General features: G+C 41.3%; 1 long non-coding RNA gene across 1 annotated transcript; it reads right to left on the bottom strand.

The window, feature by feature from the left end:
• Nucleotides 1–26,790, bottom strand: LOC130149078 (uncharacterized). The gene is made up of 4 exons (XR_008821770.1): nt 25,756–26,790; nt 6,928–7,104; nt 5,453–5,654; nt 1–1,870 (listed from the first exon to the last, which is right to left on the bottom strand). It is a non-coding gene; the product is annotated as an uncharacterized LOC130149078 (long non-coding RNA).

The raw sequence follows: 26,790 nt of genomic DNA, 5'->3' as shown, positions 1-26,790 counted from the left end.
TTTAATGTCCTCAGTTCCCTCTGGATGAAATTTACCTTGGAAAAGTAGAAAAATGATCTCATCACTTCCAAAATTTTCACTTCATATTGCTAATTCTTTGGGACTGGCAAACTGCTGTGTTGCTGTTTCTCTCTCTCTCTTTTTTTTTTTTTCCCCCCCTTCTTTTTAGCAAATAAATGGGGGCTGTACTGTAGGGGGAATCCATCAGCCTACTATTTATGACTACACACAAGGCTGGGGTAAGATAGACTTGGAGGACAAGCAGTGAGAAAGACCATCTCCACAGACACACATTAATGGAGAATGTGCGTATATGTGACTGAAGGCAGGCTTTCTGGGGTTTTTATCTTCTTTCTGACCCTACTCAGTGCCTTATATTAAGCTGTGCTTGGGAGGAGGGAAAGAAAGCAAAAGGATCCTCCATCTAAGGTTTGGGGTTGGGAGGCAGCTTGGGAGTTCTGCAGACTAGAGCTCTGTGGGGTGACTGGAGCAGCATTCGAGCGGTCTTGCGTGCTCAACTTCTTCAGCATACTAACCTGTGTCCACTGGCTAGTCTTTATGAAGCATTTAATTCTGTAGTTTTAAAGCTGTTGAAAAAGCAAAGGAAAGATTTATAACAACATTTACTAACTCTAGGCCAACTGGTTTGGCACAGGAAAGAACTATGTTTTTCAGAACAGCTTTTCAACATTCCACTGTTAGCTAAAATGTATGAAAATTACAGTTTTGAAATGACCAGATGTTTTTACCGAGAAGAAATAGATGACCTGAAAGGGGAAGATGAGGCCTGAACTTGGGCTTCTATGCTACAACTGTCAACTTTTCAGCTAATGGATGACCTACTACGATCTAAAACTACTAAATTTGTGTGATTAATGCTGCTAAATTGCAGACACAGTGTATTTATAATTTTCTCCGTCAGCTTGATACCATTTGTGCAGCATCACTATAAAAGGTGAAGGAGAGAAAAGGTGATTAATCTGGTGTCCTTGTGCAGAGCAGTATGGCATAGCTCTCCTCAAAGCAGAAGTGAAATAAACTAATGGTTTAATCTGTTTCATTTCCAGCTCTATTTTTTTTTTTAATCAAGAGCAGCAGATCCTTTCCCTGCTGTCTGCTTTTCTAGACAGAAACTGAGGCTAGAAACTTTCCTGCTCTCAGTTTCAAATTGCTCACTGCAACATGACCATCCAGTACTTTATTCATGTGACTTATCAAGAGCATGGGGATCTTATTTTGGCCACCCATAACAGTCTAATTGGACTGGCCTGTGTTAAAAATCTGTGCTGGATCGATAGGATGTTTCAAATGCTTTTCTGATTGCTGTTGAGCAGTTACCAGTCAAATGAGATTAAGAACAAAGAGAAGGACTCTGGAGAGAGATGTGATCGTGTTGGGTTGCAATCCACCTCCTCTACTTTATAGCCATTGCTTAAGGTGCCCAAAAAATCCCTGTAACAGAAAAGCTCTTCTCTTTTCTTCTCCTCCGTAGCAGACATCTGTTAAGGGGGGAATTAAATGAAGCTGAAGATAGTGGAGGAATTATTGAATCTATAATTACTGCTGTGCAGTCATTCTCCAGTAAAAAGGAGCCAGTTCCCTTGCAAGGCCCAGCTGGCTGCCTCCACATCCAGTTACCAGGGGTCCTAGCGTTGCCACCATTGCACTATAGGTGAGAGCAGGAGCACCCAGCAGCTCCCTTACCACCCCCTCAAGAGGTCCTGGCCCCACAAGGTGCAGCTCACCCCATTCCAAGTGACAGCAGGAGAAGCCAGGGGCAGTCAGCATTGTGGGGATCAAGCCCAGAAAAGCTGCTGCTTCTACTGCTGAAAAAGTATCATCAGCCGGCTCTGCTCCTCTTCCAAGAGACCTGACAAAAAAGTTATTTAAAAATCTGTTTAAAATTACGTATTCTCTGCTTTAGGGTTTGCTAAGCTCATTATAGAAGTGGAATGAAATTCCACAGCACGTTTAACATTTTTATTGTTCTTATTTTCTGAGCTTTTCCAAGCTAATAGAGAATGACTGATCCCACTGGTGATCCAAGAGGGATGAGGTGTAGGAATCGCAGCAGGCTGAGCACCATAGCAATACTGTGACTACCAGTTTGGCTACTTCATTGTGCAGGCTGATCCAAGGAGGGATTAAGAGGATTTTGTTTTCCATTTTTTAAGTTGAATGGGCTGAGACGAAAGCCTTTTACTGCATTTCTGAACAAGTCAGGGTATTTAGAAAAACAGTAAAAATGGACTGCACCAGAGCTGGACTTTGAGCGATATAAAATCATTTGCCATAGGAGATTGACTGTATGCAACCACCCAGCTTCCCCACTTTGATCCTTTAGTGGTCACTGATGACCTCCCACCTTCCTCCGTTCCTTACAGCCTTCTGCAGGGAGCCACCCGGCCGCTGTCTGGCAAGTAATGGGAAAAATGCAGCCCTGGAACATCTGATTGCCAGGATGTATTAAAGTCTGAGGGGTGTGTGGTTGCTCAAATCAAATACAAATCAAACATAAGCCACAGCTTAAATTTAAGTTGACCTTCACCTTCTGACAGGTTTGAAAATGATTGATTGTTTTTCATTTACTCCCCACCCCTGCCTCTCCATACAGATTCCTAATTAAGGGCAGAAGCAAAGGGAACAACTAATTGTTATCACCAGTTTGGATTTCCAGACTAAGAAACCTCAGTTCAGGGAAATGTTGTCCAAATGTTATGCTAAACTGACCCACGGCCAGGAATTTTCAACACTGTGCTCATTGCTAATCTATATGCATCAAATCATGCACATTTTTCCCTTTTAGCACCTACCACTTGTGCCTGAAGACCATTCAGCTCTTGACAAAAGCTCCTGCCGAAAAGTTGGTATTTATCTTTTCCACTAGCCAAAGGCGTGCAGGAGAGGAGACAGCAATCCTCATGTTTAATGACTGATATCTCATACTGGATTATGGACTTCTAGTACCTGCCACCACCGCCAGCTGGAGGACATTTTTGCAAAACCAAGTCCTCAGTACCTCAAAGGTATTAGCTTTTGTGACCCTTTGACGGCTACTGCTACCTTATTTAGATAACTTCATCCATATATCTACTGTTTGAGACACATTTTTTCTATGCAATTTAAGCAATGCAACTATAAAGCTCTTAATTGGGCATAGTTACACAGAAATTGAGTAACAAGGCTGTACAAATGGCTGGCAATGCCAAACACACTTTTGGCTAAGCAGGTGCTCAATTTGGCTGATTGCAAAGGGAAAATGAGCCCTTTGATTTGGATCAAGTGAAACAGTGTCCAATTTGTAATTAAACATCTAGTGCAACTCCTGGCAATTTCCATGGTAGCACAAGCACGTGTGGAAGGGAAGGTTCATCAGCTGGCTCCCAGAAGGCAGGAGAAGGTAGGGCTGTCATCTTTTTCTCCCTTCCCGTCTGTAGCCCAGCAGTCATCTCAGCTGGCTTGTGTTATAAAAGACACAACTGCAAATCTTGCCTGTCTAATTTGGAGGGCTCCAGAGGGTTACCCCAACTTTTAGCTTCTCTCACAAGTAATACCAGACATCTATACCAAGCAATTATTTTATATACTTTCCCTTTAGGTCATCTTGCAGCAGGCAATTTCTCCTGTCTGTGGCCCAGCCTGGGAATCACTCCAGTCCTAGCACATAGGGATTCTCAACAGGCCAACACATTGAAGTAGTGTTTCTGCCTTAGGCCCTAGCAGCAACAACCTGGGCCAATAAATCTTCTGTCCTTTACAGATGCAAAACAATCCAGAAAAACCTGTACAAAATCTTATCTCAGAGTAGGTCATCACTAGGTTGATAATCAGATGTATTAAAGACCATTTTTATGCTCAATTGTACTCATCAGAAATCTACCAGATTAAAAAAAAATGGAAAGTTCTTTTTAATATGTAGATGGGAAAGGTGTCAGAAAGACAATAGATACTGCCAGCAATTACATGTAAGAATTTGGAAGCACATTACACCTCTAAATCAAGCATGTCTATTACTATTCACACACATAACAGTGCCTGAGTTTTTAATTAGAGATCATAAATCATTATGTAGCCAAAGTAATAAAGTACATGCAAGCTACTAACCTAGAGACAGCATGACTATGCCAGTCCTAATTGTCAGGTATAGTTTACATCTTTGCAAAATTTGGGGAAAACAGACTGTGAAAACTGGATTTCCACAAGTAGAAGAAATTTCTTCTATCGGATGAGATCAGTCATAGAGCTGGATCCCATATGTGCATTTGTGTGTGTATCCCCACATACAAACATTTATACAGATATACATGCATGTGAACATACATATAAGTTCCTAAGACCAAGAAAGGTATTTTTTTTAATTTTGACACTTTTTAAAGCTAATTCAGATTTTTCTCTAACTGATGCAATGCATAAGAAACAAAGCAGTTTACATCATTATCAGGATAATCCATTACCCTTCAACGTTTTGAAACTATCCATAGTTTTAAAAAACATTTAGCAAATTATGAGTGAAACACTTAAATTTAGCCTGTTGTTCAGTACACCTAGAAGCTAACATTTAGTAATACCAATATCATGCAAATGAATTACAAAGGAAAATATAACATAGTCAGATTAGTCTGTGTGAATGAGATCACATTTATAAAAACACATTCATATAATATATATAGTTAAAAGACTATATACAAAGAAATCTCAATAAATTGTGTCCAAAACTAAATCTTTTTCATGTATTCTTTGGAACAACCATACAAACTTCAGCTGTGAGCTTGATCTCAGCCAACAGAAGAGATTTGTTGATACTCTAGGGTAGCCAGTTTTCACAGTTCTCATTTTCAAACTTCTGCAAAGTGATAAATCACACCTGCAATTTCTACTTATTTGCTGTATTTCAAAATTACTTGGTTCAAAAATCCTTGTGAAGTGATAACAACGGTAGCTTGTCATTAGTTTAGATTACAATTTTGGTGGAGAGCGTTTCTGTTTGGGTGCTTTAGAGGATCACTGCTTTTAATTGTATGCATGATAAGTAAAATCGACCAAATCCACAATCGACTGGGATCGTCCTGAAGACAGAAGACGTTCCTCCACTGGCCAGTAGAAGGTCCAGGATATTTCTGGGCAGACTGTAAAGTTAATTATAACGTTAGAGGTAATACCCTAACATTTAAGTGGTTGGGCTCTGTAAAACATGCAATAATTACACCCATTCTCAATATGAATTTTAATCCTTTAGAATATTTTTTAAATACATAGATGTGTGTCTGCTGGTTTCAGTTTCCCTGTTCTGTATGTGAAGCCCTCAGCTGAGATTTTGAGGCGAGAGGTTCACTCCATCCCCTATTGAGTTCTTTCTTTCTGACCAAAGGACAAAATGCCTGCCCCTCCCAAAGCGCCGAAGGCTTGACTTCAAGGCCAGAACCCTGCAAGCGGTGTGTTTGCTGTTAACCACCTTCTCTTGGGTCTCCGTGTTGCTTTGACGCCGGCTGCGGGCGAGGGGACCGGGACCGCCATCAATCCGCGCTCTCCCGGTGCTGTCCAAGGTGACACCGCCGGCTGCCCCCGGGGCTGTCCCAGGGCACCGCACCGGCAAAACCCTCCGGGGTTCGGGGGACTGCAGTATCAAAGTCACGACTGCAACCTGCTCCTCAGTTCTAAAGGCGAGATGACACGTACAGATCAAAGTGCTGCCTTCTGAATCTTAACAGGCCCCCTCAAAACAACCCCAAACAAACAAAGGTAAACATCTGTGTTTGGAAAAACTTACATCATTTTGGCCGTTGTCTAATCACAGTAGGTTAAAATGCATTCGGCACTATTTTAAGTTTCTTTAAACTTCCCAGAAACATATCTCTCTGCTGCCTCAGTAAACCTGGCAGCTTTGAAAGCAAAGTCAAAATTACAGGGACACAGAAGTTGCATTTTTAACAGAGACTGCATGCAGCCACAGAGATCTATTTGGCAGGGAGGGAGAAAAAGAGATCTGTGTGTATGCTCGCATACACCTCCACTGTTTCAGGCAACGTATAATTTCCCTTGTGAATAGCTATAAAGTTATTGTAGCATTAAAGCTGGATAGACCTACAGTAATGGTATTTCCTGACATTTCCAAATGTTAAAAGGTCAACAAAAACAGTACGTATGGAAACAATCTCTTGTCATTACATTCTATAGCATGAATTAAATAAACATTTCCTCTTTTTTCTCCCTTCTCCTGTCATTCAATGTAAAAATCTAAACTATGACATCAAAACAGCATGAAACCAGTAAGAGCTTTAATTAAAGAAGAATTCAATAAAAGCAATCTATTCTGTTTCAGTCAGATCCACTTTTTCTTCACTTACTGACAAGTTAATGAAATTCCAGCAGTAACCACTGACAAAAATGTGAATCTGTCCAGAGAAAGTCTTTCTCAAAAGGAAGCTTCTAGTAGCCAGAGCCACCCACCCCTAACCAGTAAACATACTGGTGTCCCCCGAGGCAGCAATATTTACTGCTTTTGCTTTATGTATTGTGCAAGACCACAGCTCCCAGTGAAGCAGTAAGGTAGGCCAGCCATTGCCTTGTATGTGCCAACAAGCCCATCAACAATAACTTTTCAACTGCTTTTGAAATCAGACTAGAATCCAGTTTCTCCAGACATCAGCCTTAATCCGGATAGATCACACATTAACAGAGAGCTCAGCACTGGGATGCTCAGTGTAGCTGGGCGCTGCCCACAAGCAATGTCACAGCCTGCTTATCCGGCCCAGCAGAGAAATGCGGCTGTTTTTGCAGCATGGATCTGAGACTCCAGCTCTGCACAATGGTTGCCCTTTCTTGATAGCTTCTTGTATCGTCGGACAGCACAGGTTACGTTTTCAGTGTGTTAAGCTATTTCAGTTAAGCACAACAGGGCTGAAACAGCAAAATTGTGACTCGTCTGACCTGATACTGTGGCCCTCGGTCATCTTGCAGGCTGGAACAAGGCAAACAACCGGACTGTTGACAGCAGTGCTCACCCCCAAAGCCATGGCACTGCAAAGTTCCCTTAATCTGGGTGAAAAAGAGTACCCTTCTGCATGATGAGACTGAAGGACTTTGGACAGAAGACAACCACTGCAGCTGCAAGAGAAGTGGAGATACGCATTGGCTAGTGAGAGTGAGGGACTGACCTGGTGCAACACCCTGAAAACCCTGCTTCATTCAGAAGCATATAGACATAATGTGCAGCCTGTGCGAAGAATTACAACAATAAGAAAGGGTGAGGGAGAACATATTTTTATGAAAGCTCCTCAGCTTGGGCCACTGATATCACTATTGCTTGGGTTTGCTGAAGTCTGGGGTGGAAGAGCCAGCCCTCCTCTGGGTCAGTTACAAAAGCCACTTAGCTCCTTTATGGATCCATGTAGAGAAACCCACCCCATCACTTCTCTATTGTTTTTGACTTCCATCACCAACCCTTTAAAACCCTGTTCTGGTTTTTCCTATCCCAGTTTTCCATCTTTCACTCTTGATTGACATTGACCCATTTGAAAATGATGACAATATTCAGGAAAACACATGAGGAACACTTGCATTACGTGCAGGTACTCAGTCCCATGAATGAGGCCACCAACAGAATTCAGAGCAGTGATCTACGCTGAGAACGGTGAGGCAAGGGCCCCAGGACCATCAGTGCCATGTTGCAATGACATCTGACAACAAACATCACCCAGAAGGATGCGATTGCCTGACAAAGAGGCAATAGCAAACCAAACCTCGTGTCAAAGAATCACTACTACAAGAGTCCTAAAAAGTAGGTCTGAGGGAGCAGGCAGTTCTGCCAAAGTCAGTGAGTGAGAAAGGCTTGGAGATATCTTCTGCTGCCAATTCCTGAAAGAGTTTCCTGGGCTTTCTCTGTGTTTAAATAAATAAATCAGACTGCACCCAGGATGCTCCTCATTCCATCACTAATTTCTTCTGCAGGGAATAACCTGGTAGAGCCAAAGCCAAAACGGAGATTTCTAAATGGCACCACCATCTCTGTGCTGTCCAAAGTGTGCCCCACCCCCACCTCCACTCCCGCCGCTCAGGCAGTACAACCCCACCAATAAGTTATAATCAAAAAATAATATCCAGCTGTGCCTGTTGAGAAATACCTCAAGTGCTGTTGCTCACCTTGGGTTCTGTTGGGAGGCCAGTTTACTGTAGGCACCTCAGAGCTTTGGGTGTAGATCACCAACCACGTCTGGAGAAGAGCCTATTCAATACTGAAATTCTAGTCTGATCTCATGTTTTGTATGGCTGCGACAATAACTCCACTTGTGGCTCTCTGCTTTCACCATTAGTGCTGCTTCTCTTGTCCCACATCTGAAGTGGGGCCTGCAAACTATACTCCTCCTAAACAGAAGTTATCTGCCATGCTGGCTTTGGCACTTCTTGGCCTTCTAGACATCTGGTAAGTTATATTCAAATTGTTTTCCATACACAGAAAATGCACAAACCCATACAGCGGTTGCATCACGCAGTGTTACCTCTCTCCCTCCCTGTTCTAGGGTATTCTCCTTCTGGAGGAAAAATCACCCTTGCAAACATCTGGAATAAGGCAATCTTCCTACTTAGACCCACTGCTTCAGCTGCACAGTAGCACACATCTGATCTACGTGTGGAGGATGACACTTCCGCACCTTTCACCAGACATGTAGCCTCACATATGTTATGGAAAAAGGCAACAGCCTGGTAATAGTGCAGAGCATAAACTGCTAGTTAGATCTTCAAACACACCCAATATTCTTCGGTTTAGATGAAGACACATGAGGCTCTGAGGACAGATTAGGGTCAACTACAGGAAGTTCCATCCCAAATGTTCTTTCCAGGACCTGGACCCGGTATGAATACGGTAGGAAAAGCCTCCCTAATAAGTCAAACTCTTTCTTCTTTCACTAAATAAAACAAACATTTTTCTAACCTGTATTGTTTCTGGCTCTGCTCACTGCTCAGCTCCTTACTACAGCTTACTTCAAAATTCCTTGCTGGGTGTTTGGCAAAGCAAGTATGATCTATAGCGTGACCTTGCAATTCAGTGCACTGCTGTCATTCTGTATAATGCACTGTAAAGCATAGCTTTTATTGGAAATGAAACTGCATAAATAAACACTCTTAATTTCATGTGAAGTAAAACATTTTGCATTACAAACGTGCAGATTCAGGTGGGATAAATTAGTTACTAGAGAGCCAAAAATCAAGCAGCAATGTGCCTTTATTATTTTGATCCTTTTAAAATGTAGACAGTGTCTAGTAATTTTGTTTCAGTTTTGTAGTCTTTCATTAGGAGGAAGATTTCTTTGCACACTATAGAGAGCTGAATGGGATTAAACCCTTCTCTGGTGCTCTCTTCATCCACATGAGCTTCAACCTTCTGCTCCACCACGATGACTATAAACAGTCACTGGTTGCATGAAGTAAGGAAAAAGCATAGTGAATCCAGTTTTGCAAACCTGATCAAAGACGAGCCGAGCTTTAGTTATCTAAGTGGAATCTCTCTGTCTCTACCATAGTATCTTAACTTGTCTTAAATATACTGACAGCTTGTGGAAAAAACATCTAGTTAATGCATGCACTCTAACACATACTTTAATTTTGTGGTTTTTCAGTCCGTTATTAATTAAGCCATCACTATTTGTTCAGAATTTAAGGCTGACTGCCTCCAGTGCTCTTAAAAAGCATAAAGGCAAAAATCATAGGCATCAGTCTTGCATACAGCACAAGAGGTGACAGTAACAATTATGTGTCTGGAAGGAGACACCCCAACCAGGCTGCAGACGGTTAGCTAATCTTATTCCAATGTGTCATTTTGAGAGAAAATAAACCTGCCCTGGTCATTAGCTATGTAAAATGCTTGGATCATTAGGCTAATTCTGGCAGTATTTTGCTGGTTGGGTTGGTTTTTTGGTAATATACTCACAGTTATTCAGTTAAATACCTGTGCCAGAACTTTCATCCACAGAAAATGCTGCTCCTCCCTTCTAAGCACCTTGGTACTTTGCTGAACAGGTCGCAGTGTCACAACTGACACCCCTCAGAGAGCCAGCACCAGCCACTCAACCTGCTCTCAACTGCAGACCAGCCCCAGGGAGCTTGTTTGCTCCAGAAAATATACCCCAAAACAAAAATAAGAGAGAACATAATGAAAAACAGAGCTATAGGATAGCAAATGCAGCTGCTTTTTCCTTCCTCCAATACTTCAAGGCCATCCCTGCAATATGGATTTCATTAATGGCTCAGAGACAGCACTGCAGAATTACAAGTTCAAGATGTTATTGGAAAAGCCACCCCATGACATTTTTATGTTGTTTTTTTGGTGTGGTTTTTTTCTTTAAATGTGATCTTTAAAACCAACTTTTAAAAAAGCGATTATTTGGTGCATTTTAATACTGCCAGCTATTGGGCTGGAAGTGAGTATACGCATACGCACATAACCAACAGCAAAGACTTTCTGTGCAGCCTTCCCGCAAAATAGAAGGGGAGAAAAAAAAGTATGAGATGTAAGCTAGGTTTGAGCAGCAGAGTACAGCTCTTGAGTTTGCTCAACTGAAAGGTCTCTGGATCTGTCAGTCACTTCATCTGTGATTATACATAGATTGATGGAGCTCCATTCCTCTGTTCATAGTTTCCTACTAAATCACACATACAATTATTTCACAGTGCCATCATATTTGAAAGTCAGCTACTATAAACAATAAAGCATAATGCTGTCAGGCAGCCTCATGTTAGTAAACTATTAAGCCACAACTTTTTCACTGAGAAATATATGGATTTCATGTTAAAGAAAGTTTTCAACTCATCCAATTATCAGTGTTTCACATATATATAAAGCAATTAAATAAAACCACAGTGGAAACATGACATTGAAGTTCTGAAACAAGCTGTAAGACACTAATTAGTGCTTGAGCTGCAGTACAGCCAGTCTCGCTTCTGACTTGGCAGCCAAATAGCTGCCACCCTCATCATGGCTGAGGCTGGCTGTGGTGGCAGAAGTGGGGCTTCCGCATGGCACCAGCACCAGGCTCAACCCCTCCCTTGAACCATACAGCCTCAGCTGTCACTGTGCCCCCCCGCATACCCAGTGCTCCAGAACAACCAGATCGCCATAATTCAAACAGGTGTTTTTTCATGCCTGGCAAAAAAAAAAAAAAAAAAAAAAAAATTACAGTGCCTGAATTTGTCACAAAGAAAACTCCTTGGTGTGTAGTAGGATACTATATCCTCAGCCAGGCACAGTCTGCCACAGCCCAGCTGTCCTCAGCCTTGCTGAGGCTGCCCAGCTTCTCTCATTGAGCGTGCAGGAAAGCACAAACAGAGCTGGCTGAACCTAACGGGCCCCTAAAGAGCTGTTCATAAAGCAACACTACTGGACACATCACCTGAAATGGAAAACAACAGGAAATGTTTCAAATTATGTGATGCACTGCTGCACTCTGGGACAAAATAACATCCCGTGTTTTGCCTGCTGAGACAGGAGAGACCTGCCCAATAAATGCAGGCTGTCCAATCACTTGCAGTGCATCTAGAAAGCTATAAAAGACAGCTAAGAGGCTTCTACTCCAGAATATATTTATATATAAATGCTCTACACTTTATATACTCTATACATATGTGCCATAACAGGTTTCCTTGGTCATTTGTGATGAACCATCCTCAGCTGTCCCAGTACTGCCTATTAAAGAGAACACTGAATATTTAAAATCTGCTTAAGTCTTCTCACACACCACTGGTGTAAGAATATTAAACTCATCCTTTCAGTCTTGTATTATGTATTCTTCGCCAGATTATTTTTTAATATTTTATTTTTTGTGTGTATGCACAAATCCCAAGGCATATGTGCAAATTAGGATTCCTGTCCCATGTCATTCTGGGCACATGTCTCGTTTACATGCTCATTTAAAAATGTGAGTCTTGTCATTTCAATCTGCTACAGTAATTTAGCTCTAACGCGGAACTGGTGCCAGGGTTTTGAAGGGTTATTTTTCCTCTCCGTGGACAAACTGCTGTACTGAAGTGGTTACATTCCTATTTAATGGCATGAAGCCACTTAAAAGAGTTAACCTTCTTTATGCAAATGTTAACAATTTTCTGGTAAAACCATTCCACTTAAAATAAAATAGAAAACCAACTGGTGCTGTTGCAGAAATACACAGGTACTCTGAACCACAGCATGATGGCAGAGAGTGCTCTTCAGCTCACATCTATGTCACAGCAAAATGCTGGGCATAAGCTCCAAAATAACCAGATTGCTCTGGATATGTTTGCAAGTAAAATGAGTTTACTATTAGCTCCATGTAATTATGTCTCACAGCATTCCCAATTCTTTTCCCTTTGCATAGCGTTACAGAAAGCAACACAGGAACTCATCATGCACCATGGATGGCTAAAAGAGCATCAGCAGCAGTCTCAAAGACAGGTAGACAGCTCTGAGGCCAAAGCAGAGGCCCAAAGCATACCAGAGGGTAAGAAATGTGCTGGCAACTGGGTGCCACGTCTGGAAGATGTATAACTTCATCTTGCAGATGCTGAGCTGAGTGGCCAGAGCAGTTGTCTTCAATTATGGTGAGAGCCAAAGGGTGGAGAGAAACAAAGAGGGTAACAAGAACTAGATGCTGTTCTGCCAGCTCCTGAAAGATTATATGTTTATTCATTTTGTTAGTTACCAAAACACCGAGTGTTTTCAAGAGAAATCTAGACTTTGTATATGTCTGTGTGCAATACAAGTGCACAAACTAATCAGCGTCCAAGACGGTAGTTAGCTGTAGCGGATGCCAACAATACTGATGTTTATTATTTATAATACCCTCTTGGTCAAAATCCAGGAACCTGGCACATGTACTGAGGCATTCTGAATTTCCCCAAAATTATCATCATGAGTAACTTGGAGATTATTATCTGCAGAGCACCCAAGTATGTGCTTTGTAGCACACACTGTCCTTGTCCTAAATGCTAATACTCCTATTCTAAATACCACTTGTCAGAAGAGAGGACATTTGGGCAGGGAAGGTTTAGGGTCAGAAATGACATGATTTATGGCAGAAATATCATAATTCTGCTCAGTAGACATTGGCACTTCTTCAGGAAATATTGATTAGATGGTGAAAAGCATAGCTTGCTCCTTTGTGGAACAATTCACTCTAGCTGGGCTCTTCACACTGAAATATATTATATATGAAGCAAATGACAGGCAGAAAACTCAGACTCAGAGAAGACTGTCAACTCACCCACACCCTCACTGTCTCCCACTTGCAGCACTGCCTTAGGCCATGTAAACATCCCTTTGAGGCACAGGCACTGCAGCTACAAATGAAAAAATAGACCGGTTTTAGCTCTAGGCCTGTGAGTCTCCACATCCAATGCCATTCACAGCTCCCTTTCTCCACTGCCTCAGGTTTAAGTGTAACTTACACCCAAGACTGTGCCTCTCCCTGTTGGTAGATCTTCTGTCACAGGGCACCATCCCTCCCTTCCTCCTGTCCATCACCTGGTTTAGGTCTGAGCCACCGTTGCAGAGATGCTCTGCCACTGCTGTGCTCCTCTGTGTAGCATTCTCAGGCCACCTGCTGCTCAAAACATACCTATGAGTCACACCAAAACAAAGCTGTACCAGCCCATATGATTTGTTTTACCATGCAAGGGCAAGTTCCACTGCCGGCACTCAAGCGTCTTGTGATTAGTGTTTTTTCCCTTTACTGTATCAGGTCTGGTTTAAGTTGTAGATATTAATAGTTGACACTGCCCTGTTACTTATACTCTAAATCACCTTGAAAACACTGGGTGGCATTAAATAACAAAGTAAGTATGTGCAATAAAATAAATGCATTGTATATACTAGAAGGATAACATTCTTTAAATGGCTGGAATCTCAAATGAAGCATGAATAAGGAGCAGCGTAACACCTTTGAAGAGGGCGAATCTGAACCAGCCAAATTATGGGTTCTCAGCTTTTCAGTATGTAAGAAATCTGTAATTTTATTTGTCATAACTTACAACAGGCCTTGAATATTTTTATCCTTCCTTAACTAAAAGAATACATCCGAGAAATTCATGGTGTTATGCAAATGGAGATACTACCAGTTCAAAACGGAGGGAATACAGCTTAAGGCCTGGCTCTTTGAGATCTTAAACTTTCAAATATGGGGGGGGGGGGGGGGAGGGGGCGGGGAAAGGACTGGTATGATTACTTTTTCTACCAGTTCCAGAAAAAAAATGGACATAATAAATTACAGAAAAGAGAAATCTATGGAGCTTATACCTAATACCCATCAAATGGTGTAAGCAGCAGCACTGCCAGCTGTGCACATAAGATCACACTTTTCTGGTGGATTAAGGGTCTTTTGTTAAACCTTCAAAGTTTCAAAACTTGCTGTTCTGAATTCCACAGCCTTTTGAATAGTTTGTGAAAACAGTTCACCAACCCACACAATAGTTCAAACACTGTGGTATATAATACAGAGTATGGGCTGGCATCAGTCACACTTTTGGTGTTGAGGACACTGTGGGTTTATTATAAACTGTTTACCAAGGAGAACATTACCTGGAAAGAAAAGAGGTTGCATAGATTAAAGTTTTTCTTCCAGATCAATGAATGCCTTATGTTTGAAAGTTACTGCTACCACCAAATTGTTCACATGTGCAGGGCTATGTTATAAAAATGATACCACTGGAGTTCAAGAAGTATTAAAAAAGCAACAGGCAAAATCCTAGCCAAAAAGATATTTTATCTTTGTAGACAGAACTTGGTAAACTAAGTTTCACATTTTCCTCAAAGATTTTCTACTCCTGATGGAATACGCAGATGATAAAAAACACGACAGAGTGTTCAAAAGACGGCTGTCAAAGATTCTTACTTTTCTGCAAACATAAACATAGCCTGTGATTTGGCAAATGAACATAATGTTTTTACGGGTTTATGGTTAATTTTTCTAATCCTGACCATGATGAAAACTTTGAACAACAAATACATAATTTATACCTGCAATTTGCTAGAACTAGAACTGTTAACTAGAAACAGTATTTAGTTCTCCCTCTAGCTCCATCCTATCCTATTTACAATCTGATAATCTGGTTTAGAATAGTTACCTTATAGATTTACAAGCGTCATATGTGGTCACACGAAGAACACACCCTTTAAAATATATATTTGAAGTATTGTCCCAAAATAATAAGTTATGTTTGTTTACCTAAAATCTATCTCACACATGCAAAGTATCAAGAGTCATTTGAAACTTAAAGATCCATAATAAAGTTCTGAAAAAGAAAAATAAAGGCTATGAACATATGCTTACAACCACTCTATAATTATCAACAAGGCTTTCTTTATGAAACTCTTGTTTCCCTTAGTTGCTGCTTTAGTTAAATCCACACAGGACTACAGAAAGGGAAACATCTCAGTTCCTGTATAAAATACAATCTTTTCCCTCAATGGCAAGAGGAAAATCATGATGCATAAGAATTCTTTAATATATTTGCCTTTAGAGTTTATTGACTTTACTTCTACTGGTATTTTACCATGTAGAAATAACATTTAGTTACCAAAACTGAATCCTTGCTGACTTAAAAACCCATCCATTCAACTACATTTTTGAACAAGTTGTATTAATTTAAGCAGCATGAAGCTAGCTGGGCAGAGCAAGCTAAGTCAACCAGCTATATTTTAAAGGTTTTCTTTCTTAAAAAAAAAAAAAAAATCTAGCTAAAAACGCGTACCATAAATCAGGATTCAGTGACTGAAAAGTGGAGCAAACATCCCTCTGGGATAATAAATCAAGTTAGTACTTGAATTTGTATCATTTTAGAACATCTTTCAAATTTATTTATTAGGTAGCTGAATGATTTTATCTTATCCATGCGTATTCATCTAGTTCTGCCTGTATCAAGCTGTTCCAGACGGCATCTCTTTGAGCAGTAGCCTGTGCCATGTTGGAAAGGGGCTGCCATTGATGAATATGTTTTTGATTTTGGAAAAGTGAGCTGTCTGCCTTTATCATGGATTAAGGTATCATTCGAAGGTACATAGTACGCTCGGCTTGGAGCAGGCCAAGGTAGTCTCCGTCCCTGCCAGCCCTCCAGCCAGGTTCTCCATCTGGTTCTCATAACGCGCCCCAGCTACATTTCATCTCGTAAGCTGAAGAGATGATGCTAGATTAAAAGCAGGCCCAGCAGCGATAGGTTTCAGGAGTTGGTGCAGGTATTCTAATTATGTAACACATGTAGTCATTTCTGGTACATAAATTGGCTTCTTACCGGTACGTATTTTATTGGTACCGGTTTCTCCAAGAACAGGCACTTTAAGGTAAATGGCAACAGCCCCGACCAGTGCACCAGGGTAAGGAAAACTTCACAGAATCATGGAATTATTTGTGTTTTGCCTCTTCAGTCCACTTTTAACTAAATACTGGAAGACTAGCAAAGAGCAAGCTGCTTAAACCCTTGCAGTCACAAAGATGTCTTTCCCCTGGGCAGGAGATACTGCAAGAGGACTTGTATTTTCTGAATTCTACTATGTTATCAACTGCATTTTCAACACCACAGCCTCTACTTTGCAGCAGACGTCACCCCAGAGCAGATCCTCAAGCTCACACAAAGCCCCCCAGAGTTCAGTGGGATTCAGGGGCTGTAAGCTTCCTAACTGGCAGTTCCTATTACAGCAGTGGGGACAATTGTACCAAGAACATCTGATTTAGAGTAGCTATAAATACTTTTTCAAGAGGAGCATACAAAGCCGTATAGCAAGTATTACACTTGCTCAGCGACATCCTTCTGAGTATTGGCTGAAATTACTTCCATTGTATTTGAAATAAAAATGATTTATTTAGGCCAACATTCAGGAAAGCATTCAAGAATAAGTTTAAATAAAATAAGCTAGATGTAGAATAAAATAAATCATCTAAAGTGCACAGAAATATCTGGCATGGAAATTTTTTGAACCCTTTTTAGTAGATTTCTGACATACTTAAAACAGAGCAGAAGTAATGAACCTCCTAATGCAAGGAATCACATGGTTTCTCCAGCAAATAGAAGGTAAATAGCCTCTCAGTTGAAAATTGACAATTTTAAAACACACCTCTCCAAAACCAAAACAAAGTCAGTTTGCTAAAAGTGGTGCAAGCCAGAAGTGACTGTGTAAGCTATTTCTCTACCCTAATGAAACAAGCACCAGCCCTTTATGTATCCAGCAGATAATTGGGCTTATCAAGCACAACACAGAATTTCTATTGATTTGGCTGTAACACAAGCCAGCATCTAGGGCTAGTGTCATCTCAGGATCTTGCCACAAGGACAGTTATATTTGTACCAAGTGCCAGCTCTGCCATATGCCACTGCAGTCCAACCTATTAAAAACTACTGTTCAGCTCTGTGACTTTTCCCATGCCCACCCCCCCCAGCCTGTGAACACCCAGTGAACTAGCAAACTGCTTGTTTTGATACACAGCAGACTTGAAAACTCCCCAATTTACCTAGGGAGATTTTTAGCAGGTTTCCTGGATTTCTCACTCTTGCTTAAACCAGTGTGTCAATAAACAGAATACCTTCATGCTTAGTATGAATTTCATATTTCTCCTGAACTGTCCTGGAATCCTGAACTTCCACCTGTCCGACATGAAAGGAGCATTTCACAGAATTTACTGTTTAGTGGAATCTACCCTACAGGATGCCTTTTTTTTTTTTTCCCTTATCCCACAGGAGGGTAAGTCTCCAAGTCTGTTGAAAAAGTTCAGCGGGGGACAGCATTATACAATCTCTGTGTGCATTGTAGCCCTATATTTAAGAACGCATTTAGTTACAATTTATTTCCATGGCCTGTTTTCTTTTTCAGCAGCCAGTGTGAATTCTTTCAGGATGACATTAAATCATTCAGCTGCACCCATTGTGTTGGATTCAATATAGAGTGGACCAAAGAACGTATAGGCTGAATGCCACTCTGTCTCTTAGGAATTACATGCTTGCTAGAAGTAAATTATGGTGTATTATAATACTAAAATATTGTCAGGAGTTGTTTGTGGCTAAACACTAAAACAAAGTAATATGTGGCAACATCTGAGACACAATTGACTTAAAGCGATTTGCTCCAAGGAATTAGTTACTAACCAAAATGACTGCCATTAACTTGTTCTGTAACAAAACTTTGCACAAAAGACAAACAAAAGCACTTTATGTGGCCATGGAAAGCCCCATCCTTAGGCTAACACTCAGATAGACGTTGGGTCACCCCTCTCAGCCTCCTCCACTCCATCTAAACTGAATAAACCAGGTACTTTAATTTGAAGTTGATCCTCCCCACCTAGGCTTCAACTCTGCGTTGATTTGTTTCTGTGCTCAGTGCCACAAGGCAACTTTGCACCCCCAGTGCTCCCCATATGCTCTGAACTACTTTCATTTACTTTTCCCTTTTCATTTTACCCTGTTTGTTTCCCCAAGCCCACTGGAGCCGTCCTGACCAGAGTCTCTGGATGCTATCACAATACAAATAATTTGAGGTAAAAAAGGCTCCATTCTGAAAGTGAAAGAAAGTGGACCCTTGGAAAGAATGTAAACCTTTCTAGAATAAGTAAATGTTATTCAAATAACTTGCTTTTGTCTCTCTTTATTTCTTTAAAGTTAATTACAAAGAAAGAAGTCACCAGGACAAACATTCCAGGAGTCTCCTTGGTATATATCAGGCAGCACACACACTGCACACCAATAACAATGAAATGACCCCTTGAAATACTGCATTTCTTGCCAAGCATAACTTCTTCGAAGAGTTTAAACTTCACCATTGGCCAAAATTTGAGAGCTGAAAGTCCTTCTTTTCTTAGTTCAAGTTGGGGCATGATTCAGAGAAAGGAGAAGAGGCTAAAGCAACCCACCTCAGCTGATGTTTTCAGTAGAAAAGCAGCTCCAACAGTTACAAAAGATGCTCTCAGTCTCTAAACCCCCAAGTTCTCCTCTGGGATTAAAACTATCGGACTCCTGTCATCAGTAATTTGGGTGCATCTCTTTCCCAGCATGCCTGTGGAAACATCTCTCTGTGTTTGGCCAGGGATCCAGACCTGGGGTCCTCACCAGGCCAGAGTCTGAACTAGAGGACAGAGGGGCAATGTCAGAACTGGCTCGTGACAGATCCCATTTGGGTTGTACTGCAACGGTCCATCAACACACAGAAATTGGAGTCACCAAGCTGAACAGCTTAATTTAAAAACAAATGGAAAGCAAACAGAGCCTTACTCCTTCCGCTCAAGTTTACAGCTTTGTTACTGTGACTCCTGTGCACTTGATAGATTGGATACTAATGGGCCACAGGAAACAAAAACAGATGACTAACATTAGCCAGTAAGTGGAAGCACCAGGGAAAGCCCAAAATAGGCTGCTTTTAGCTCATCCATGTTATCCAGCTACTCAGAATAAGCACAAACACTGAGAAAATTATTCATAATTTGCACTTAAATAGAATCTTCTATTAGAGGGTATCACAGTAGCTTATGACTATTAAATATTTGGTACTAATGGGATAAGCATCTGACACTCATCTGCAGAGAAAAACGCATCAAAGAATAGCAGACAGTCAAACTCCATAAGTGTATTGCACATGCCACTGTGGGTGTTGCTGAAAATATGGAAAACATTTAGAAGGGCAAGTGAAAATAGCTGTAATATAAAATCCCTTCTGTCATAAGACTTCAGAAAATAGTTACTCTCAAATGTTTTTCCTTCCACACTGCCTTCTGTTATGTAAAAAAAAAATAATTTCCCTCTCTCCACAATCTCCCTCTTCAAAAGAAAATGAGTGTTTGATTCCACCAAAACAGTTCAGTGTCATGAAACAGATCACTGTTTTTGAGGAGAGGAAATCCCAGCTGTTTTCCTACATCTTCTGCTCACAGAACTTAAGTTGCTTTGGGCAGATACTAACAAAGTAACTGCACAAAGTGAAACACTTTAAAAAATCCAAAATAGGCCAAACAACTGTCACTCTCCCCACATCCTGCACACTCAACCCTGTGAATCGAAAGTGTCATTTGACACTAAAACCTCTCCTGTGGAGTTTGCCTCAGTTTCTTGCCTGTATTTAGAAAAAATAAAAGAAAATCACCACTGTATCAAACAACAGAAAACGGTTCAGCACATAGAGTAAGGTTCCCAAGTGATCTACATTGGGACAGTTACAAGGGATGTGTACCAAGCAAATAGACATAAAGCCTGCGAAGACTGAATGCCTGTTTTGTAGGGCTTCAAGCAGATAGCCTTTCACTTGCATCTCCCAGTCCAGTTCACAAAATAAGCTGCTGCCATCTTATGGAAGAGACCTCGAAAAGCACTTGGTCCAAAAACAATTGCTGCATTTCTTCATCTCCCTTTGTTTACTTTGTGATTAATAACTGTTTTGACAAAGAATTTCCTTGCTTTGCAAAGATCTGCCTATTGTGGTGAGTTATCCTTTGTGGAAGTTCCTTTCTCACCTATGATTTCACAGTAATTTTCAGAGTATCCAGGAAGTCAGACGGAGTAGTGTACCGAGAGAGGGAACAAACCAGCCAGGCTGTTAATCCTGACACTGCCTCGGACAGAGGTTTTTTGTACGATACAACAAAAGCCAGCTGGAGCCATTCAGCCACTACAGGATAAAGTCATCATTTCTGCCCAGTCTTAAGGCAGTCATTCTGTGTGCTCCATCTCTGGCCTTCTCTACACGGCCAGCTTAAACCAGTTTAACCAAACCTGTGGGTTTTAACATGCTTACTAAAATCAACAAAAACGTACCAGCTTAAGCCTGAAGCCACCATGCACACAGGGGTTCAATTTCTCCATCTTTAAGGCACAAATAGCTACATTTGCAGAATGTCAGGGAGCTTTGCTGAGAGATTTTGCCTTTGATCTGAAAGGGAAATCTCTTTGCAAGCTTCTGTGTTACTGCACGAGAAAAAAGCAAGATTTCAGATAAGGACTGCCTGTGAGAGTGGTCAGCAAGGCTGACACAGTATTCAGGTGAATGTAGGACTCCCACGAGTTCAAAACACTTGTTGCTACCTAGGATGCAATATTCAACTTCAACATTTAAATCAAAAACATTTTTGGAATGAGTATGACCAGCATGAGAGTCAGGATAAACGCATGAGAGAAGCCAAGTGTTGTCCGCGCCTCCCACAGCAGCTGCACTGACCTGCTACCAGTGAGCCCGAGCTCCCCAGTCCTTCTGGGGCTACGAAGGGGTAAAATACAATCACTGGCCAGTCACTTACTTCCTTTTATTTGATGTGACCTCTCCTTTTTCCTCCTCCCTGTGAAAGAGTTCCCCATCCACTAATAACCAGGGAGAACATTATGAAATTCCTACTGAGAATAAACAGCTGTTAGTACCTAGATTTTTAAGCTGTATTAGCGAGATTTAGGTAACATCCAGGAATCCCCCATTTAAGCAGCACCCAAGAACCCTCCAGGAGTTAGCTGAGATGACATCTTGTCATTTGATAGCTATGTCTAGTAAATACCAAGTTCCACCAAAATTGCACAAAGTAGAGAAGTTACGGTCCTGTATCAGTGTGCAAAAAGGCAAGTAGGAAGATACAGAGCTATACAGACATTAATCCCAGACAATGCAGCAGAAAGATGATACAGTATGCCATTTTAAAATATGCTTTCATTCTTTATTCACTATGCTGTGAGGAGGCATGAACCAGAAAGCATAACTACACCAGTGACTGAAAGATTGCTAAAGGCTCTTATAACTTCCAGAGTTGCACGTAACTGCACAAAATGGGTCAAGTGAGTGACAAATGGCCCCATGAGTCAAGATCATAAGTCTTTAAACAAGATTGGCCAAAAGATAAAATAGCTGGCAAAATTAAACATTTTTAACACCATTTATTGGAAATGAGTATCAGGAACATCTGCTTTCCTTCTCTGGGACAAACACAAAGTAAGTGGTGAGGAAAATGATGCAGTTTTTCAGCTTTGACACGTCACGATCAGATAGTCTGAAGAAAAAGCCCACACTACATGGTACCCATAAGGCCCATACATTAAACTGACATTGCTCAGAAGCCAAATGTCAGCCAGGAACCTCGGACAGTAGTACAGGCATGACATGGTAGGCACTCTCTCTTCATCAAAAGTTTGTAAAAATTGTTAAGTCACAGCTAGTAACATGAAAAAGACAAAACCCCAAAACTGACAAACCGCTGAGAAGGGCAAAGAAACCCTACAGAGACATCACAATCATTTGGCAAATTGAATCCATTGAAAGAGCACATATATCCAATGCTCTACATCATCCTTTCCAAGAGCAAAACTGTAACTGAAATCTGCGCTAATCCAGAGGAAGCATAATTGCGTCCTCTCCCTTACCCAAAGCCACAGCACTAGAGCTACAGTGCACGGCCAACCTTGTACAGGTACTCAAACTAATGGCTCCTGGGTCAGGCCATAATCCCTATTTCCCCATCCTCCCAGTGTGCCTAAATGAAGCTCATATAGAGCATCACTGAACTGTTACAGGGAAGCTACAGCTACTGAACTAGGGGGAACGAACTGGTTTGGGTTAAGGACACTAGGTAAGAACTCAGGCATGTTAGGTCAAGCTGCAGGTTTCTGTCTCCTTGTGGGCTTTTACACAAATAATTTGTGCCCAAATACTCAAAGGGAGCTTGCCACCTAAATGCTTCTACAGAAATCAAGACCCATCTTGCAGTGACTCAGCAAGCCTGTCTCAAAGCACTGCAGAGGGTTAATGACTGTGGAGAGCTCACGTACTATGGGAATGGATAACTGCAGGTGCCCAAGACCAAAATACTACCTTCTTTTTCTCATATCAGCTTGGAAAGTCTAATTTAGAAGCATTTCTTAGCTATGCCCAAAAATATCTACTTACAACATTTGCATTGGTCTTTAAATAAAAATTCCAGCACTTTCATAGCCCCTTATTAACCGAGAGATATAAAATTTCAGTAAGGAAAGAGATTGTGGTTTCAAGGGTCTACTTAGTCTCTAATCACACCATAAAAGAAAGATTATTTTTTTTTACATATAAATAAGATATGAAAAACACATTTTCTTTTGTCTTTTCTTTTTTTTTCTTTTACTTTTACTTTCCTAACAGGCTCCTCTAAACAGTTTCATTTAAAATACCTTTTCTATAGTGCCCAGTGTTTTCTTTGGCAAATCTGGAGAGCTGGGTTTTGGGATAAAAATAAATTGTACCAAAAGACCAAAACAGGATTAGGAGATTTGAAAGGACTTCGTAAAAATCAGTTGTGCACAGGCAAAGGGTGAATTTTTCAGTAGGTCATTTTAAAGATAAAAGCTCTGGAGGAAAGATTTCTGCTTGGTGGCAAACTCATCTAAACCTTGCAAAGCCTACAGGAGAGTCTGCAAGGAAGGCAGAGGTTACAGAGCATGAGAACATGCACAAATTCTCACATCTTAAAGCTATTTTACAAAAGATTAGGTAACATTTTTCGTACGATGCGCACATGCGCTTGAGCAATGGCGTAGTCCTAAAGCGAGACCTTTATGTCAATCTGTCTTACAAACAGTTTGGGGATGGGGGAGGCAGAAAGGAGCAGATTCTCTCTTTTAACATTCACAGACCTGCTTTTTCATCTTCCCCTGCCCACCCCTGATTTTCTCTCTCACTTCCCCGTATCAGTTATGCTTTAAAAATATCTAGGGATCAAGGTGGATAAAGGGTGCATCCTACTTGCAAAGATGGATGCAGAAGACTGCTTGCACTATAGGTGTAAGTCAAGCTGCAGAGGATTTATTTCCAGCCCCTCTAGTACACTGGTAGCTGATAATGTAGGATGGATTTGTCTCTTCTGTGGGAGAACACAACACTCTCCTTCAACATGGTGCACGTTTCTAGAGCATGACGTGAGCAGCAAAATGTTCAGAAGGTACATAACCCCTTGCTAACAGATAGCAACTATTTTATTTAAGAGATCCCCTATTAATCAGAGTAATTCTTCTTGCAATGCAGACAGTGAATGTCTGCAGGTAATTACAAAATATCATGGTATTTTTTAGGATAAGCTGCCATCAAACTACGTTGCTGTCTCAGTGCCATGTAATTTCTTCCCTTCCCATTTTCAGACCTGCCTGTAAGACTGACCATCCCTAAAATATTTCCAATCTAATCTTCTTTTATTACTAAATTAACATTAGACCTAGAACATTCCACTAAGTATAGGGAAAACACACCAACGTTAATCGCTTTACATGTGGTCACCAACATATTAATAGCAGCCGCTCTAGCAGGTTTCTGCCGCACAGCATTGCCAGGGCTAAGCGCGGCAGGAACGCGTGCGGAGCCATCACGCGTGGGCCTGGGTCAAGACAGAAGCATAAGCACAGAGTAAACAATAAAGCATGAATTTAAGTAACTGAACGGAAACAATTCTCAATTATATGATTTAATTAGAGATAGGAAATAAACTCAAACACAGTCTGCCATAAAAAACTGGGGGCTCTTCAGCATTTGTTTTCCCTTGATGTGTTTTCATGCATTTCCAGGTCTGCTGACTTGATTCCTGCCGCACTGCAGCAAGGCACAACCAGGGCTGATCATCCCCGAGGATTTGCCTCAGCTCAGCAGTGGCTACTAACAATACCACAGCTTTTTAGGACTCAGTTAGGAGACAAAACTCCAAGCAGACATTCTGAAATATATGTGGTATCACACGGTTGTTAAATTGAAAACTCAGGTTTCAATGAAGAGAAAAAAAGCTTTAGAGGTGTCTTCCTGTATACAAAATAAACACACACAGAGCAGTTAAGCCGCTTTTCTCGGAGTCACACTGAGAACTAAGTCTACTACCAGGTTTAAGCTTTTTTATATGGTTCATTTCCACAAACACTAATGCATTAAAAAAAAAAAAAAAAGAGGTACAGGCTCAGGGAGAGATTACATGACTAGTTCTATACTGTATTACCCAAAAAGAAAAAAATTGAAAAGGCATCACTTGTCAATGAGCAGCTTTCCTGTCAGTAGGAAATGCAACTGCTTCTTTATTTTACCCGTCATAAATAAAATACTGTTCAGCTTGGTTCCATTAGGCACATAGGCATCACCTGGCAAACACAGATTTGAGCAGAAGCCCCAGCTAAGGGAACACACTCTCATTATGGCAAAGGAAATAAAGGTTAAACAGAAGGACAAGCTTTCCATTACTAAGGTTCAAAAAAAAGTGGGAGGGGTCATCTGCGGAGGCAATAAAATCTTCATTGTTGGGTTTCTTGTAAGACTATTTTGAATACATGAATGGTTTGAGTGTACTTGATCCTTCCTTAGGGTAGAGAGAAAGACTACCATGGTGTCTTAAAGTCCTTTCCTGCTCTGTTTTCCCAGCCTAAGTCTGCAAACAAAGGATGTATTCAGACTTCAAGCTAGTACGATAAAACATTCTAATCTGTATACTATCAAGTTATTTTGACTTCTATAGAGGGCATGGCAAACGCATGCTGATGCTTCTGTTGCTTCTGACTACTACTGTGAAAAACATAGCAAATAATTTCCACTAAGCTCAGAAGACTGCTACTTGTATTTTGAGGAATGCAAAAGAACGGAAGCGCTGCAGGCCTTTGGGTATCACTGCTCTGCTGTCTAGCCGCAGCTTACCGGGGAAACTTCATTGCACTTCTTGATTGCTCTAGCCTCACACAGTTTGCCTCTCCCCTCTAGGCAAAAGGAAATTGCAAGACCAAAAAATTGCTTTTTCTTACTGTTTAAAGGGAGAAGAGAAGCCAGCAGCATATTCCCAGGATTAGACTTACCTGCTGGCTCAGTCCGTAGCAATCTGTTAAGCCAGCCCATTGCGTTTCATCACATTGACCTGTGAAACAACAGAAGTCGGCTTTATTCCATGTCCCAAGAAGCGTGCAATCCTAGGAGAAAAAAAATAGCATGGTAGGAAGGTGCTCCTGCCCCTGGAGCCAGGTCAGTCAGTCAGACCTTGCAGCCAGAGTAGGTCCATTCCCAAGTACGCTCCCTGCGGCACCAAACCAGAGAAGACTCAGGAAGCAGCCTGGTTTCTGGAGGGGGGTGTTCAACCATTGAACTCTCTGTTCCTTCAGATGGGCTGCCACCGGTACCTGAACCGTCTCCCACATCTGTGTCACACCAACAGCGTACTCACACCCTTACTCATTTACCATCTTTCTACCTGGATTGCTACATACATAGAGGGAGGCACAGGCATCCAGGCCTGACACAAAAGGGTACTGTTACATCTTCTGGTTCACAAAAGAAACAGCAATATGCCAAGATAATAGCATTATTGCGGCCATTCCGTGGACCTGGAAAAGGATTTCCGTGCCTTAACACATGCCTTTTTCAAACAGATCTGCTAATTTAGTAAGCCTTCACTCTCCTACAAGCTTTTACACAAACAAAACCGTAAGTTACAGAAAAGCCTGTATGAGTAATGCCTGTGGTCTTGAAAACAATTTGTTAATTCAAACATTATTGCCAAAGCTTGAACACTCCCAGTGCTCCAACAGATTACCTTGGGAACTGAGAGACCATTATTAACACTTCCTAAAACCCAGAAGGACCTGTACTGAACCAGTTTGGCTCTGCAACTTTCTAGACTCTTCCTTATGTGCCCTGTGGCTACATTTAAACTCTGCCACCTGTGAGGACATTTTAGCCCCCAGGCCCACACAGCCCAGCTGCCCTCTGATCCCAGCTCAGGATGAGACCTGGGTCTGTTCCTTTGCCTTGTCCCAGGGGTCCTGGCAGAGGGACACCAGTGTGTGCAGGCCAGACAGGAGCCAAGCACCTGAGGGGAGCAGCTGATGGGACAGGCA

The sequence above is a fragment of the Falco biarmicus genome, chromosome 4 (assembly GCF_023638135.1).
Source record: "Falco biarmicus isolate bFalBia1 chromosome 4, bFalBia1.pri, whole genome shotgun sequence".
Classification (NCBI taxonomy): domain Eukaryota; kingdom Metazoa; phylum Chordata; class Aves; order Falconiformes; family Falconidae; genus Falco; species Falco biarmicus.
The sequence above is the reverse complement of the archived record's forward strand: the minus strand, read 5'-3'. Positions and strand labels throughout refer to the sequence as shown.